Consider the following 15,272-nt stretch of genomic DNA (forward strand, 5'->3'; position numbering starts at 1 on the left):
CTCCCTCATTTTTAAGTTGATATCTATGATCATTCTTGGTGGGATTGCAAATCAACTGAATTACTATGTCTAATCAATCCATCATGTTGTAGCCAGCCATCTAGTAATGAGTCTCTAAACTTAGCAATACTGGGCATCAGATAACAGGTGGATGGTGTGTTACTAAGTTCTTTAACTCAAGCTTATGTCAAGAGGTTGCAAATGTCATGTTTCCTAAACAACTTCTAAACAAGTGATCTGATTATAAGTATTCCTGATCCCACTAACCCCCTGCCTATTTATTTTTAAAGTATTATCCATTTAATTTTCTCCTTTCACAGTAGCTTAAAATGAAAGACAATCATCAAATAAAAATGAATGTCCAAGAACAGCATAAGATGATTAAAATTTTAGTTAATCATCCTTCAAATATAAATATATAAAAAATATAACCAAGTTTTGAGCATATAAATTTAAGATAAAATATACACACATGTATGAAATATATGATCATAATTTTTGGTTCATTATCATCATTCACTACAGTGGGTATTCATGTACTAAGGCTAATGACACTTATTTTTCAGTGGATATTTTTTTTTAACATTTTCTTCAGTTGCTGTTCACAATAGGCATTTGAACTTCACTAACATTAGTCTTTCAAAGTCAAAGTGGCTAATCTCAACTAGAGCTACCAATCATTCTCTAAATCAAGGGACATTTTAGTTAGATTCATTTTCTCAACTTCCAAACCACGAGAAATTGTTGTGCTTTTCCAAGTAGCAGTTTCCTACACAGGGAGACACTGTGGGATGATTTAGAACGAAAAGAATGAAATCAGTGGGTGGTACACTAATACACTAAACATTGCTATGCAGGAAGACTGGGTTCAATTTTCATTTTCTTTCCATTCTCCCCTACCACACACACACACATACAAACAAGATTTCTGAGAAGCATAACTGCTTAAGTTCTTGAAATTGAGTGTTCCGATTATATGGCAATGAGAGTTGACTCATTACTGAGTCAAAGCCATCTCTCAGCAAACTTTCAGCAGGAGGTTGTGGGTAGAAATGATACTGTGGAAGTTTTTCAATTGATTATACTTTGCTTTATACAAACTATGTAGGATTTGGAAGTACATTTAACAGCACTTAGCATACTTTCTTAGCTCTAGAAAGATACTTTTCCCAAGTGCCTCACTCTGCATATGAGGAAACTGAGGCACAGAAAGGTGAAGTAATTTGATACCAATTTCAGAACTAGAAAATGATTCTTCTAATTCACTTTTTATTTCCTTGTTCTTTGAATATGCTGGTTGATGCTAACATCAAAAAATACACAGGCTGGATCTATGTGGGGGTAAACATTCAACATTTTTTTGGTTTTGGTTTTCTTCCTCCAGAAAATGTATTCTGTACTTCTGTCCAACTTGGAATTCATGTTGCTCTACTCATTAGTTCTGTGACCTTGGACATAATACTTAATGGCTCTCATCTTTAGTTTACTCATTTGTAAAATGCCCAGTGTCGGGAGACCCGGGATCAGTTCCAACCTCAGATACTTGGCAACCACAAAAAACAATAACTGGCAGTGTAACCTTGAGCAAGTTAGTTAACCCCAATTGCTTTAAAAAAAATACTAGCCATACTTTTATCATGAGGAAGTATGGTATAAAACTTAATGTGGGAAAGAATGATTTAGTACAATTAGTTTTATTGTTACTTGATATAAGGTAGACAAGCAGTGGCAAGTGTCACAGGATCAGGGCGTTTGCTCCACAGCCTATGTCAGAAGTACTTTTCTACAAGTTTGGTTGTGCTGGTCTTTTACCATCATCCTTACCCCATTTTCCCTCTAGCATGAGTAACTTTATATTCTAAGCTTTGCTGAATCTTCTTGGCACAGTTTATTGAATGCCTTTTAACTATCAGATGACACAATTTAGTAAACTCAGTTTACTTTAATTGGTGAACAATTACCTTAAAAGTCCCCACTTTCCTCACATTACAAAATGAGGAAACTGGTCCAGGTGATCTCTGAATTCGCTTAACATTCTAAATCCTGTTCAATGCTATTCAGCATATTGTTAAGCACCTACTGAACACCAGGCACTATGCTAATTATTTGGTATTCAAAGACAAAAATTAAATGTTCCTTGCCCTCAAATATATTACATTTATTATGGAAAGCAACATACACATGAATAAATGTAGCACATAAAAAAAAAAATCTAAGGAGAGCACATTACCATTACGGGAGGTAGGGATCTAGATTGATTTAAGAAAGAAGGTAACATATGAATTGTATGAACCTTGAAGAAAGATAAAGATTTTGAAAAGAGCTGAGTGAGTGCATTCTAGGCCCAAAAGACAGTTAATGTGTATATGCAGTGTCAGGAGAGGGAGATTGGAGAGCAGTGAATATCTAATTGTCCAATTTGATTAGAACATAGAGTGGTGAAGACGAAGAATATGAAATAAAAATATAAAGGTAGTTGTGAGTCAGATTATGGAAAATTTAAAGTGCCAGAATATACAGGTTATGTTTCACTATAGAAACAATGGGAACTTGCAATATGCTGTGGAGAAGAGGAATAAACTGCTCAAACCTGTTTCTTAGGAAAATCATGTTGGCTACTATGTGAAGGATGGGACAGACTAAAACATATCAATTAGAATGTGATTATAGTAATCCAAGTGTGACAAGAACTTTATAATCATTACTTATTTGGTCCATGCCTTATAGATGAGGAAACTGAAGCAAACAGAGGTTAAAGGATTTGCCTAGTTACATAAGGATAGTAACTGACTGAGGCTGGATTTGCAGTCAGATTATCCTGACTTAAGACCCAGTGCTTTATCCACTGTGCCACAACAGTTAATTTATACAATTTCTGGAAAATATACAATTTAAGGCACATGTAATGACATTGGCCTTGATAAGGAGAGGGGCTAACACTCTCTCAGAAATGGGAATAAAGAAAGATAGGATGATAAAGATGTGTGGGGCTTTTGAGGTATAGATAAGAAGGGAAAAGGAAGCTGACAGATCATGGCCTCCATTTCACAATAAAAATTAAAAGTCAAGGAAATCTACTGGGACATAGGAGGACAAGCAGTTGACGGTTTGAAAGAAGAGAAGAAATGGAACAATTGTTTACTAGAACAGTACATAGAGTTCAATAAAGGCCATGCAGCAGTGAGGGCCCATTTGAAAGATAAGAACTTCACCCATTCAATATAGTGATATCACTTTTTATAGCAGTATTCATTAGTTTGTGAAGGCAAATGTTTGCTTCATTAGAATGTAGATTCCCCAAGGACAAAGACAGCTTTGTTTGTATCTTTGTGTCTCTAGCATTCTGGAGAATGTGTTTCACATAAGTAGGCAGTTAATGAATACTTGATGAATTGAATTAATTTGAACTGAAGCTGCACTGAGATGAGGATTATTGTCAAGAAACAAATAGTCATTAAAATACAGGCGAGAAGTCATGGGCTGGGTTTTGCACATAGTTGGACTTGTCTGCCTTAGAATCAAAATGGAAGATAGGAAATCAAGACCAGAGTAAAAGGAGAGATTAGAAGAATAAAGACAAAAGAATAAATTGGAAGTTGCAGTGATACTTAAGAAACTGTCCCCTGATTCCAAGTAGTCCAGCATGTCAGGGGATATGATCAAAGGAACAATTAGAAAGGGTGGCCATGGATGCAGTGTAAAGCAGAGAAAGTAAGATTTCCATAAAGTGAAGAAGATTGTTGCATAACAAAGAGTGTGAAAGGCAGATGAAATACATATGGTTAGTTTAATAACTATCAAACAACATTCTAGTGGTCTCAATGGAAGGGGGCAGAGGACAAAAGTGTCTATGGAATGATAAGTTTGAGCTTGATGGGGACAATGATATGTGGACAAATAGAAAGGAAGATAATTCTAACTCCAGGAGATAGAGACTGAATCACTGGGATTTGAAAAGTAGGTAACAAAAATCTCCTAGTCAAATGAACTAACTATGTGAAGTTTCTATCATTCAGTATACTATGATAATGGAGTGGTATATTAATAGATTTCCATATTTACATATTAGGCAACTGGGGCAGGGGCAAGGTGATTATGCAAGAGATATGGTTTCCCAAGTAATAGACTGAATTCACACACCAAGTTAATATATAAAGATGGTAAAAAATGAAGGATATAGAAATAATATCCCAAATGTATATCATGTTTGGGCTTCATATCTTCTCTAGTATTTAAAGTCTCCATTGAATAAAAGAGCAAGAATTTATATATTATTTTAAAGTTTATATGAGTTATTGCATTTTATTCTCATGATAATTCTATGAGTTAGATGCTATTATCTTCAATCTATGGATGAGAATGCTGATATTAGGTGACTTGCTAGTATCACAAAACTGGTAAGCTTCTGAGTCAGTATTTGAACTTGGTCTTCCTGACCCAAAGTTTAACACTTCATCCCCTGTGCCAACTAGTTGCCTATGAGGCCTCCTAAGAATAGCACTATGCCTTCCCAATCTTTCTTGTATAATAGAGAGAGCACTGGATTTTAAGGAATGACTTTAAATCCTTTCTCAAATATTTCTAGCTGTGATTCTGGCAAGTTATTTAAGATGCCTCTCTTTCATTTCCCCATATGTTAAAGGTGAGTATTAACAGCATCTACCCTAGAGTACTGAGGATGAAATGAGATAATACATATAATGTATTTGAAAACTTTAGCCAAAGAAATGGTCTTGCTCTTCGTAATTCTAGTTGTAGTGTCACTCTAAGAATGAATAAATCGTTGCCATTATAAAATACTATTTTTTAAGAAGAGACCTTTTCCCCATAAGTACTCCTCATTTTATTTTGGTCTTCTCTATTGTCTGGAATTAAGCAGAAGGCCCATCAAACCCCATGAGGAGAATTTTGTATGGGAAATAGCCTCAGATATAAATAAGCATTTTAATGCAGAATAAATTTCAAGAATCTAGCATTAGAAGGGACCATAAATATGCAGTTTAAACTTCGCATTTTATAGATCAGGAATTTGAGACACAGAGAGGTAAAAGAACCTGCCAAAGATCATATATATAGTATGTAGCAGTCAGAAGTTGAACTCATCTTTTTTTTTTTTTTTTTGTCTTTTTGGAGGGCAATTGGGGTTAAGTAATTTGCTCAAGGTTACATGGCTAGTTGCTAGGTATTGTGTGTGTGTGTGTGTGTGTGTGTGTGTGTGTGTGTGTGTTAAGTATCTGAGGCTGGAACCAAACTTGGGTCCTACTGACTCCAGGGACAGTGCTTTACTCACTGCGCCACCTAGCCTCCCATGAACTCAAGTCTTTTGACTTCCAATACTATGAAATTTCTAATATATTCCAAGAAGGGAGGAGGAGAGGAAGAGAGATAAAACTTAAAGCAAAAGATAACTTGACCCCACCCAAATCAATATGTAATAATTCATATACATAGTGGTCCCTACAACAGATCTGTCTGTAAAGCCTGAGGAGTAGGTTCTTCTCTCTCTCTGTCCCTCTCTATGTCTCTCTCTCTCTGTCTCTCTGTCTCTGTCTCTCTGTCTCTCTCCCCTTTTCATTCTACCTTTTTAAATGCCTTATAATTGCAATGCAACAGTAGAGTAGTTCATTCAACATTTTAGAATGACTAAATTTATCAGAAAGTATTCAAGCCAATTGCCCCAAAGTCACTTTCAACAAGCTAGATGAGAGCTACTCACTTTAAGCCTTCTTCAACACGTAGCAACGTACTACGCTGTTCTACTGTGGAATAGACCAGACTTCAGATGTGGAATTGTATCTTGCCTTTGTGGTCAGTCCATCTTTTCTTTCTTCCCTACAGAGTCCTACTTTGTCTTTGTGCCATCATGACATGGATGTGGGACCAGGTTTTTGGGAGAACATACCAGTGGAACACCGATCTGGCAGGTTCCTTCATGATGGAAAGTCTTTGAGTACAGCCTTAGTAAGTGATGGAGTGTGTCAATTAGATACATTAGCAATAGTCTAGCCACCTGGGAATACAATAGTTTTGAGTTTCAGGAACCTCCATGTGGAAAACATTGTGCATTTTGTCTCCTATGGTCCCCTCTACCCTTGTTTGATCAAGGATTTTCAACACCTGTGAGAATCATTCCTTTAGTTTATCAACACATTTCCATATTCTTAATTTTCTAAAGACTCCTGTCTCTTGTTGGCTTTAACTGGAGCCAGACTTTCCATTGAGGATAGCACACCCTTTACAATTATCTTCCTTGTAAGACACTCTATCAAGTGTTCCAGATTTTGAGGAATGGTTGGTACACTCCTCTCACACTGCTGTTGCTAAATAACACATATAGCTCCTCTCTTTTTTCCTTTTTTGAAGTCTATGCTATTCTTTTATAATACCTATTTGGTGTCCTTCTTTCTACCATCCACTAACTTCCAGGTGACTCCCAACATGTTCAACGGCATCAGCACTGGTATAAAACCTTCTCGACCTCACCCCCATCCATCATCATTTTTGTAAATTTTGAGCTCAACAGACATCAATGTATCTTTGACTACTGAGGGTCCATTGATACCTTTTATTGGCAAATGCCAGCCTTGCTTATAAAGGGACCATGCTCAAGACTTTATTGACTAATTTTGTCTTAATTTCTATTATGACATGTCAAAAGGAGAGGTGATTTCTCTCCTTTCCCATGATTAATTATCTTTACATTATGCCAAAAGTCACCAAGGCAGAGGTAGTCTGGAGATAAAGTGGAGATACTACATAGAATGGAGATTCTGGAAATTAAGTGGGAAACTACATAGAATAAACATAAATTGATCCTTAGTCTTGTGGGGAAAGCATCTTTTACATGCTACCATTACTGATTATATATGTACTTTAGTATATATGTAGTGTTCATTAATTTTATGGTCTCATAATTTACATGAAGTGCTTCATTTTGCCATGTCAGTACATCTATGTAACAGAGCTGGGGATGCAGACACAGCTAACCCTAAAATTAATATTATGATTCTCATGTGCTTCTCATTAATAGTAATACTACCCATAGACCCATTTCCCAAGAAATGTCAATAACTCTGACACATAGTATGTCTGACTTCCCAAGGGTAGTATAGTATGATCAGATGTACCTGATGGGACCTGACATATACTGCATTTGACTATGTGTCCAGCAGAATCAATGGGTAGATATGATACATTGGAGAATAGCTATAAGATCTTTACCCCACTTCCTGACCATAGCATAATTGTATTGGGAAAATTAATGCCCTAGGAATCAAGACATTAGGCTTCTAGTGTCATATCTGTCACTTCCTCCTAGGATTTACTTCCTTTACCTTTAAAAGAAAAGAACTGGACTAAATTTGTATCTCCATTGCCTGGAATACTTGTGCCTTCTTCATCATAAGTATTCACGAAATATTTCTTGAATGAATGTTCTACAGTATATTGTGACCTTACCCATAATTTACTTCAATTCCAAGTCTTTCACTCAAAACTTTGAATTAGAAGGAAACTGCCTTGTCATTCAGAATAACGTCTGTATGAAGGAAGAAACTTGAGGTAGGTATGGATTTATTGAGGCTTTTGTCCCTGTTTATTGTGTTTTATTCTGAATGAATTTCTTGACCAACTCTACAGTTTTAACTATTTTTCTGTGAAGTTAACTTAAAAATTGAGATGTCAAGTATTTCAGGATGTTGTAAATTAGTGCTCTAGACCAGGGCTTCTTAAACTTTTTATACCTGTGACCCCTTCAGTACTTTTTTAAAACTGAGTCATGACAGCCTAATGAGGAGGGCTGATTTCTCTTGGCAGCAGTTCCAAGTATCATGTGTTTGTTTACTTTAGTGATCATGGAGCTCTTGGGCTCTGGTTTTTCCCTAGTGATGATCTTCATGTAAAATATTTGAATAAGATTATCCATTATACGCACCAAAATAAAAACTAGCAAAAGATCATGTTCAGTACTGAAGCATGTGAAACTGGCTCAGTGATGGATCCCCTGCATGGCGATATCAATGTTTATGCAACTACTGCTACATATCCAAGATAGTCTTCCTATTCCTCTTATTATGAAGAAGAGATAAGTACTTACCCAGGAGATTGCTATGGTGTTAATTAGATGGAAGATTTATATGTAGGAAATTAGACTAAAGAGATTCTTCATAAAGAATTTCAACTAGTGAAGAAGCATACCAATACTAGCCATGCCATACAGTATTGAAACAAGATGGTTTCCTACATGAAAGTTATATAGTTTCAGGGAAACACATTTTTCCCATCTCCTTCCTCCAGTAAAACTTTATAGCCTCACTTCAAGCACTGATGTCCCCATTACAAACACGAAAAGGAAATCAGTGGCCACTAATATGAATAAACCTAAGAAAATTGGGTAGTTGTTTACAGACCAAAACCATAATTCAGAAGTTTATGTAGAAAAATTGTATCTATATTAACTGCAACCAATATTCCAACTGAGAAAATGCTCACTGAGAAATGGAAATTCAGTCCATGATTGCTGCAAGGCATCTATGATCCAAATTAAGACTCTCTGCTTTAATTTCTCCATGTATGAGTATGCTCTATAACAGTTATATGTTTTCAGCAGTCTTTTTGAAGTTAATTATGCACCTGAAAGAATAAAGTTGGACATGTACAAAGTATAATTGCTCTGCTACTAAAATCTAGTTTAATTTATACTGATGAAAGACTGCAGCTTTGTAGCAGGAAAGGGGCTGACATGTCTGTACACTTGTGAATGGTACTAAACCATTTAGAATGTCTGCATGTGGGGCTTTATCCAAGATGGCATAAAGACTTCTGTTATTCACCTTCACCCACTTTTCTCTCAATATTTCAGATATGTGAGTTATTGTGGAAATGTTATCTATTTGGAAGGTCAAAGCATTGCATTAGATCTTTATATGCAATATTTTGGTGTTTATGTGTAAAATTTTTCAGTTTTGAAACCAGTGGCTTAACAAAGAGAGGTGTTTATTTGGTTCCCTTTACCATAATCTCAGTATATTTAACTTGTGTTTTTATTAAACTTACTTTATCATCATGTTTCTCCAAGATTAATGTGTATATGCATAGAATATGTATATGATAAGTTTAGTGTCTAAAAATAAAGATTTACAACTTGATGAAAAAGACATCAATGAATATAAACATTTCAATCTACAAAGAAGAGGACTGTATAACAGACTATACATTTCTATTAACTTTCAATGGTTTATTAAAATGTATGTTAATTTTAACACAGTAGTTTTAAGGATACTCTATTATTTGGTCTGTTTTGAACTTTTCTTGTTCACTTTATTTTGTATTTCTATAACTTTTTGGTGTTTCAGAGATTTCTTTAGTTTCAGGTTATTGATCACTTGAATTACTTCCCTTGGGAAATGCCTGTTCATGTTGTTTGAATATTTGTTTGTTTGTTTTTTTCTATTGGCAAAGGGTTTTATATATCTTTGATATCAAAACTTCATCAGAGAAACTTGCTGCAAAGATGTTTTCATCAATTCACTGTTTCCCTTCCAATTCTAACTGCATTGATTTTACTTGGACAAAATCTTTTCAATTTATAAAATCAAAATTATCATTTTTGTCTCTGTTTGATTCTCCTACTCCTCCTTTGTGCTTCTTTGTTTGAGGACTTTCCACTACCCATACCTGTGAGAGGCATTGTCTACCTTTATTATCTAATTTATTTGTGATATGAACTAAGTTTATGATATTGATTTTATATAACATATTGGATCTTATTAGAATATATGTTGTGAATTATTAGTCAAAACTGAAGTTCAACCAGATTTCTTTCCATTTTTCCTAGTAGCTTTTTCAATTATTTTCTTTATTCCAGCTCTTTCTGCCCTTGAGTTTATTAAACACCCTGTTTCTTTGTTGATTGCTTCTGCCATTTTATATCTAATACATTTGAGGTGGGGTGGGGGAAGTGTTGTGTGGCATGTGACTTGACCAAGCTAATATGTGGCTGGACTGCATTTGATCTCACATCCTCAGGTGGCAAGGGAGAAGAATCCTTGAGGAGAAGTACAGATTGTAATTCCAAGGAATCAGGGTAAGGACTTATTTGAGTAAGGACCAATTTTCAGACCAAGTAAACAGTGGCCACAACTTTCCCCATATCACAGCTTTGATACAGTGAGAACTTCTAAACATCTAGAACTAGATCTGAAAACAGCAGTATGAAAAAGCCTAAAGAATGACACAAAGTCCCTTCCTTCCCCCATGCCTGATATTAACATGAAGTTCTAAATAAAGAAATAGGGTAGAAAATAAGCAAACAACATAAAAGAACATGAAGAAAAAAAGCTACTACAGTGACAGGGAAAATCAAGGCACAAACTCAAAAGACAATGAAGTCAAAACTGCGACAAGTAAGGCCTGAAATGAAAAATGTGAATTGGATAGAAGTGGTCCAAAATTTCCTGAACACCTAGGAAATGATTTTCACAAGCATATAAAAGTGGTAGAGGAAAAAAATAAGCAAAGAAACGAAATCAAAGGAAGAAAATGATGAAAACAACAACAACAAAAAAATACAGGTTGGTAAAAGAGACAAAAATACTGAAGAAAATAACACCTTAAAAATTGGCAAATGGAAAAAGAGGTACAAAAGTTCACTTAGGACTCCATTAGACATGAGGAAACAATGAAACAAAGGCAAAAGAATATAAAAATTGGGGGGAAAACCATGAATTATCTCATTAGAAATATAACTGACCTGGAAAATAGATTGAGGAGCCATAATGTAACAATTATTGGATTTTTTGGAAGCCACAATCCAAGACCGAGTGTAGACATCATATTTTGAGGTAATATAATGGAAAATCATCCCCGATATCCTAGCACCAGAGGATAAAATGGAAAATGAAAAATCCACAAAACACCACCTGAAAGAGACTGAAATAGAAACTCACAGGAATATTTTGGACAAATTGTTGATCTCCTAGGTCAAAGAGAAAATACTTTAAGTGGCCAGTTAAGAAACTATTAAAAAACTGTGACATTACATTCAGTATCACACAATATCCACCAGCTACAAAATTAAATGAGCAGAGGACTTAGACTAAGATATTCCTAAAGGAGGGGGCAGCAAGATGGCATAGTGAATAGAGCACTGGTCCTGGAGTCAGGAGTACCTGAGTTCAAATCTGGCCTCAGACACTTAACACAAAAGCTAGCTAGCTGTGTGACCTTGGGCAAGTCACTTAACCCCAAGTGCTTTCCAAAAAAAGAAAAAACTGTATTCCTGAAGGAAGTACTTTTACAGTGGAGGGAAAATGGGTGTAGATGGGGTGTGGGCATAGGTAAAACCTCATGCACATCTAAATTATTTCAAAGAGGAAAAATATGCATTCATATTAATTGATACACCCATATATGTTGTTGTTGTTTTTTTTCTTATCTAACATGAAATGGGAGGGAGAAGGGATAAGAGAAAAATGGGAGGGTAATAAAAGGAAGAGCAGATAAGAGAATTCTGTAGTCAGAAGCAAACCAGACTTTGAAGGTGGGACAGATTAAAAAGAGAGAGAGAGAAGGATAAACAGAAGGAAAAAGGATGGAGGGAAATAAACAGTAATCATAACTGGGAATGTGAATGGGAGGAACTTACCCATAAAGCAGAAGTGAATAGCAGAGTGGATTAGAAATAAAAATCAAACAATATATTGTTTAAAAGATACACACTTGAAACAATAAAGACAGAGTTAAAATGAGGAACTTGAACAAAATATATTATGCTTCTCTTGAAGTAAAAAATAAGCAGTAATAGCAATCATGATCTCATACAAATAAAAAGGAAAAATGAACCAGGTTAATTTACTTCAGTATCCTCTTCTGAAGGTGAACCTAAGTCTTCTCTATTGCCAGAGTAATTCTCTATGGTTAAATTATTGCTCCTTTGTCTATGTATTTATTTATTTGTTTGTTTGTTTGTTTGTTTTTGTAATAGGTTAATCTTTGTAATCACCTCTAGTCTTGGGTATGCGGGATGGTGCCTCTGGGCTCAGATACTCAGAAATATATTGATGAAAAGAACCATAGACAATAAAGTTTTATCAACATGACATATATGTACCAAATGGCAGAACATCTAATTTCTTAAAGGAAAAATCAAGAGTTAGAAGAGGAAGTTGTAAAACTATACCAGTGGGGGCCTTAATCTTCAGCTCTCAGATTGAGATAAATCTAACGAAAAATAAATAAGAAAGAAGTTAAAGAGATGAATAGAATTTTAGAAAATTTAGATATGATAGACCCCTTGAGAAAATTGAATGAGAATAGGAGTATAGATTTTTTCCCAGCTCTATGTGGATCCTTCACAAAAAAAAGACCATTTATTAAGGCATAAAAATCTCACAGTCAAATACAGAAAAATAGAATCAGTAAATGAACCCTTTTCATATCATAATGGAATAAAAATACATTTAATGGAATGATAAATTAGAAGCTAATCAGAAACTAATTAATCCAATCCTAAAACATAATTAGGTCAATGAACAATTCATAGAACCTCTCAGTAATTTCATTAAAGAGAATGAGGAAAGAGGATTCTGGGAAGATGCCAGAGTAAGTAAGGAAAATCAAAGCTCTGAATATTTCCCCCCGCAAAAGAGATAAAAGAGTGCTTCAGGATGAACATAGATGTAAAAATAGATGAGTGAGGACAGAGAAGGAGTCCCTCTGGGACAATTGGAGATGATCTAAAGAAAAATTCAAGGATGAGTTTTGGTCTTTGTGAAGAGTAAACATCTCCAGGTTAGGAATCCCTTAAACACCAAGAGGCGAGTCCTAGGGTTAGCTTTGTAGTAAAGCTGCCTCAGTCACAGGAACTTTTACACCAGGGACAGTGAGGAGAATTGTGTGTCTGATATAGGGGACACTTAGGGAGCTCCTGCTTACAAGGAATCCCAGATCCATCTGTGCTAGAAGGAACCAGCATGTGCCTGTTGAGTGCAGAAGCAGAGGTGGCAGGGACTCCATTGGCTGTGGGCACTCATAGGAGGCTTGGCATCTTGGTCTGGATTCTAAGTCTGAGAGAAGGATCTGAGTCCAGGGGCACCATCTCCCATTGCCCAAGACTGGAGGAGATTACAAAAATTAAGCTACTACAAAAACAAATAAATGTAGAGGCAAAGGAGCAAGAATTTAACCATAGAGAATTACAATCAGAATAGAGAAGACTGAAGTTCATCTTCAGAAGAGGATACTGAAGTATAGAATCCCTGTTCTATGCAAAAGAGTGATGTCAAATGGTCAGTAGCCCAAAAAGAATTCATAGAAGAACATAAAAAAACTATTTAAAAATCAAATGACAGAGATGGAAGAAAAGTTTAAAAAAAAACAATCCAAGAAAAAGAAGAAGATTGTAAAAAGAAAGTCGACCTAATAAAAAAGGAGATCCAAAATCACAAGGAAGAAAACAACGCTTTGAAAATTAGAATTGGTTAAGGGGAAGCCAGTGAAGTTAAAAGAGATCAAGAAATAATAAAACAAAATATAAAGAATGAAACAATAGAAGAGAAGATGAAAAATCTCATAAAAATAACAACTGATCTGGAGAACAGATCAAAAAGAGAAAACATAACAATAATAAGACTCACTGAAAGCTATTATAAAAACATAATCTTGATCAATACAAGAAATAATTAAAGAAAGTTGTCTTAAAACATTAGAACAAGAGAAGAAAGTGAAAACTGTAAAAAAAAATAAAACAAAACTAGAAAAAATCCGACAGGAATATTAGAGTCAAATTCTGAAAACCCCCAGCTCAAGGATAACATATTTTAAGCAAACAGCAACAACAACAAGGACAACAACCAATTTAAATATGATGGTGCCACAGTTAAAATAACTCAAGACCTAGGATCAATGAAACTAAAAGACCATAGGTCTTGGAACAGTATATATTGTTTTTGCTCTTCTTGTTCTAGATATCAGTAATATATTTGGATGTAAAAGGAATTTAGTGGATTTCTTCTTTGCCCACTTTTCTATATAGTTTATATATTAGTAGGATTAATTGTTCTTTACATTTTTGGTAGAATTCACTTGTAAATCCATCTCATTCTTGGAATTTTGTTTTACTTCATTGATTGCTTCTTCAATTTCTTTTTGTAACATAGGATTACTTAAGTACATTATTTCCTCTTCTCTTAATCTGATCACTTCATATTTTTGTAAATATTCATCCATTTCACTTTTGTTGTTGCAGCAAGCACCCCAGTATACCCAGGGTGGCTCCCAACACAGGTTCTTAGTTCTGCTTTTCTAAAGGAAAGCATCTCAAAATGGGTTAACAATATTGCTTTAATCAATCAAACATTCGTTTACCTAGTTCAAGGGAAAAAGGGCAGCACCCAGAAATTCAGAGTATACAGACAGAAACATTTTAAGCAGACAGGCCTCCAACTGTCCAACCATTACATTCATACCAAATCAAAGTTACCAGAGAGGGAAGCATCAACATCTGGGTTTTTCAAAGCCAGGGGGCTCTCAATGGCTGCCCAGAGTCTCATCTGGTCAAATCACACAACACTTCTCAAAGTGAGCCCCAAAACAAAGTCTCACATCAGGGATTATATAGCCTTCTCCTGGGTCAGAGAATGTAACAACCCTCTTGACCCACTGCCCAATCACAAAACCCCAAGGTGTGGGAGTTCCTGAAAAACAAGCCTCCCACCACAGGCTCCAGGTGCACTTAACCTAGGGGCAAGGAAGATCTTAAAAATTTACATTCCTATAACAGTTGTTAATTTTACTGGCATATAATTGTGCAAAATAACTACAATAATGCCTTTAATTTTATCCTCATTATTGGTATATTCACCCTTTTTATTTTTAATACTGGTAATTTGGTTTTCTTCTTTCCTTTGCTAAAAAAAAATGAAATTGAACAATAGTTTGTCTATTTTATTGATTTTTTTTTCATAAAACCAGCTCTTGATTTTATTTATTAGCTCAATGGTTTTTGTTCAATTTTATTAAGATCTCCTAATTTTTTGGAGATACATTTGTATATTTAATTGGGGATTTCTTTTTTTTTGGAGGGGGGGAAGGCAGGGCAATTGGAATTAAATATGTTTCCCAAGGTCACATAGCTAGTAAGTGTTAAGTGTCTGAGGTCAGATTTGAACACAGGTCCTGCTGACCTGTATTCCAGTATTTTTCAGAATGGCAATCCATGCCAATATCTTTGCTAAGAAAAGCCCAAATTGATCAAGATGAGCTCACCAAGACTA

At 35.2% G+C, this 15,272-nt stretch overlaps 1 pseudogene; it reads left to right on the plus strand.

Moving 5' to 3' along the window:
- The first annotated feature begins 6,438 nt into the window (after positions 1 to 6,438).
- Positions 6,439 to 8,666, plus strand: LOC138159177 (legumain pseudogene; annotated as a pseudogene).
- The last annotated feature ends 6,606 nt before the right edge of the window (positions 8,667 to 15,272 follow it).

Source organism: Petaurus breviceps, unplaced genomic scaffold (genome assembly GCF_028583685.1).
Source record: "Petaurus breviceps papuanus isolate PSGF00001 unplaced genomic scaffold, PetGlider_PUasm1.0 175, whole genome shotgun sequence".
In the NCBI taxonomy this organism is placed as follows: Eukaryota; Metazoa; Chordata; class Mammalia; order Diprotodontia; family Petauridae; genus Petaurus; species Petaurus breviceps.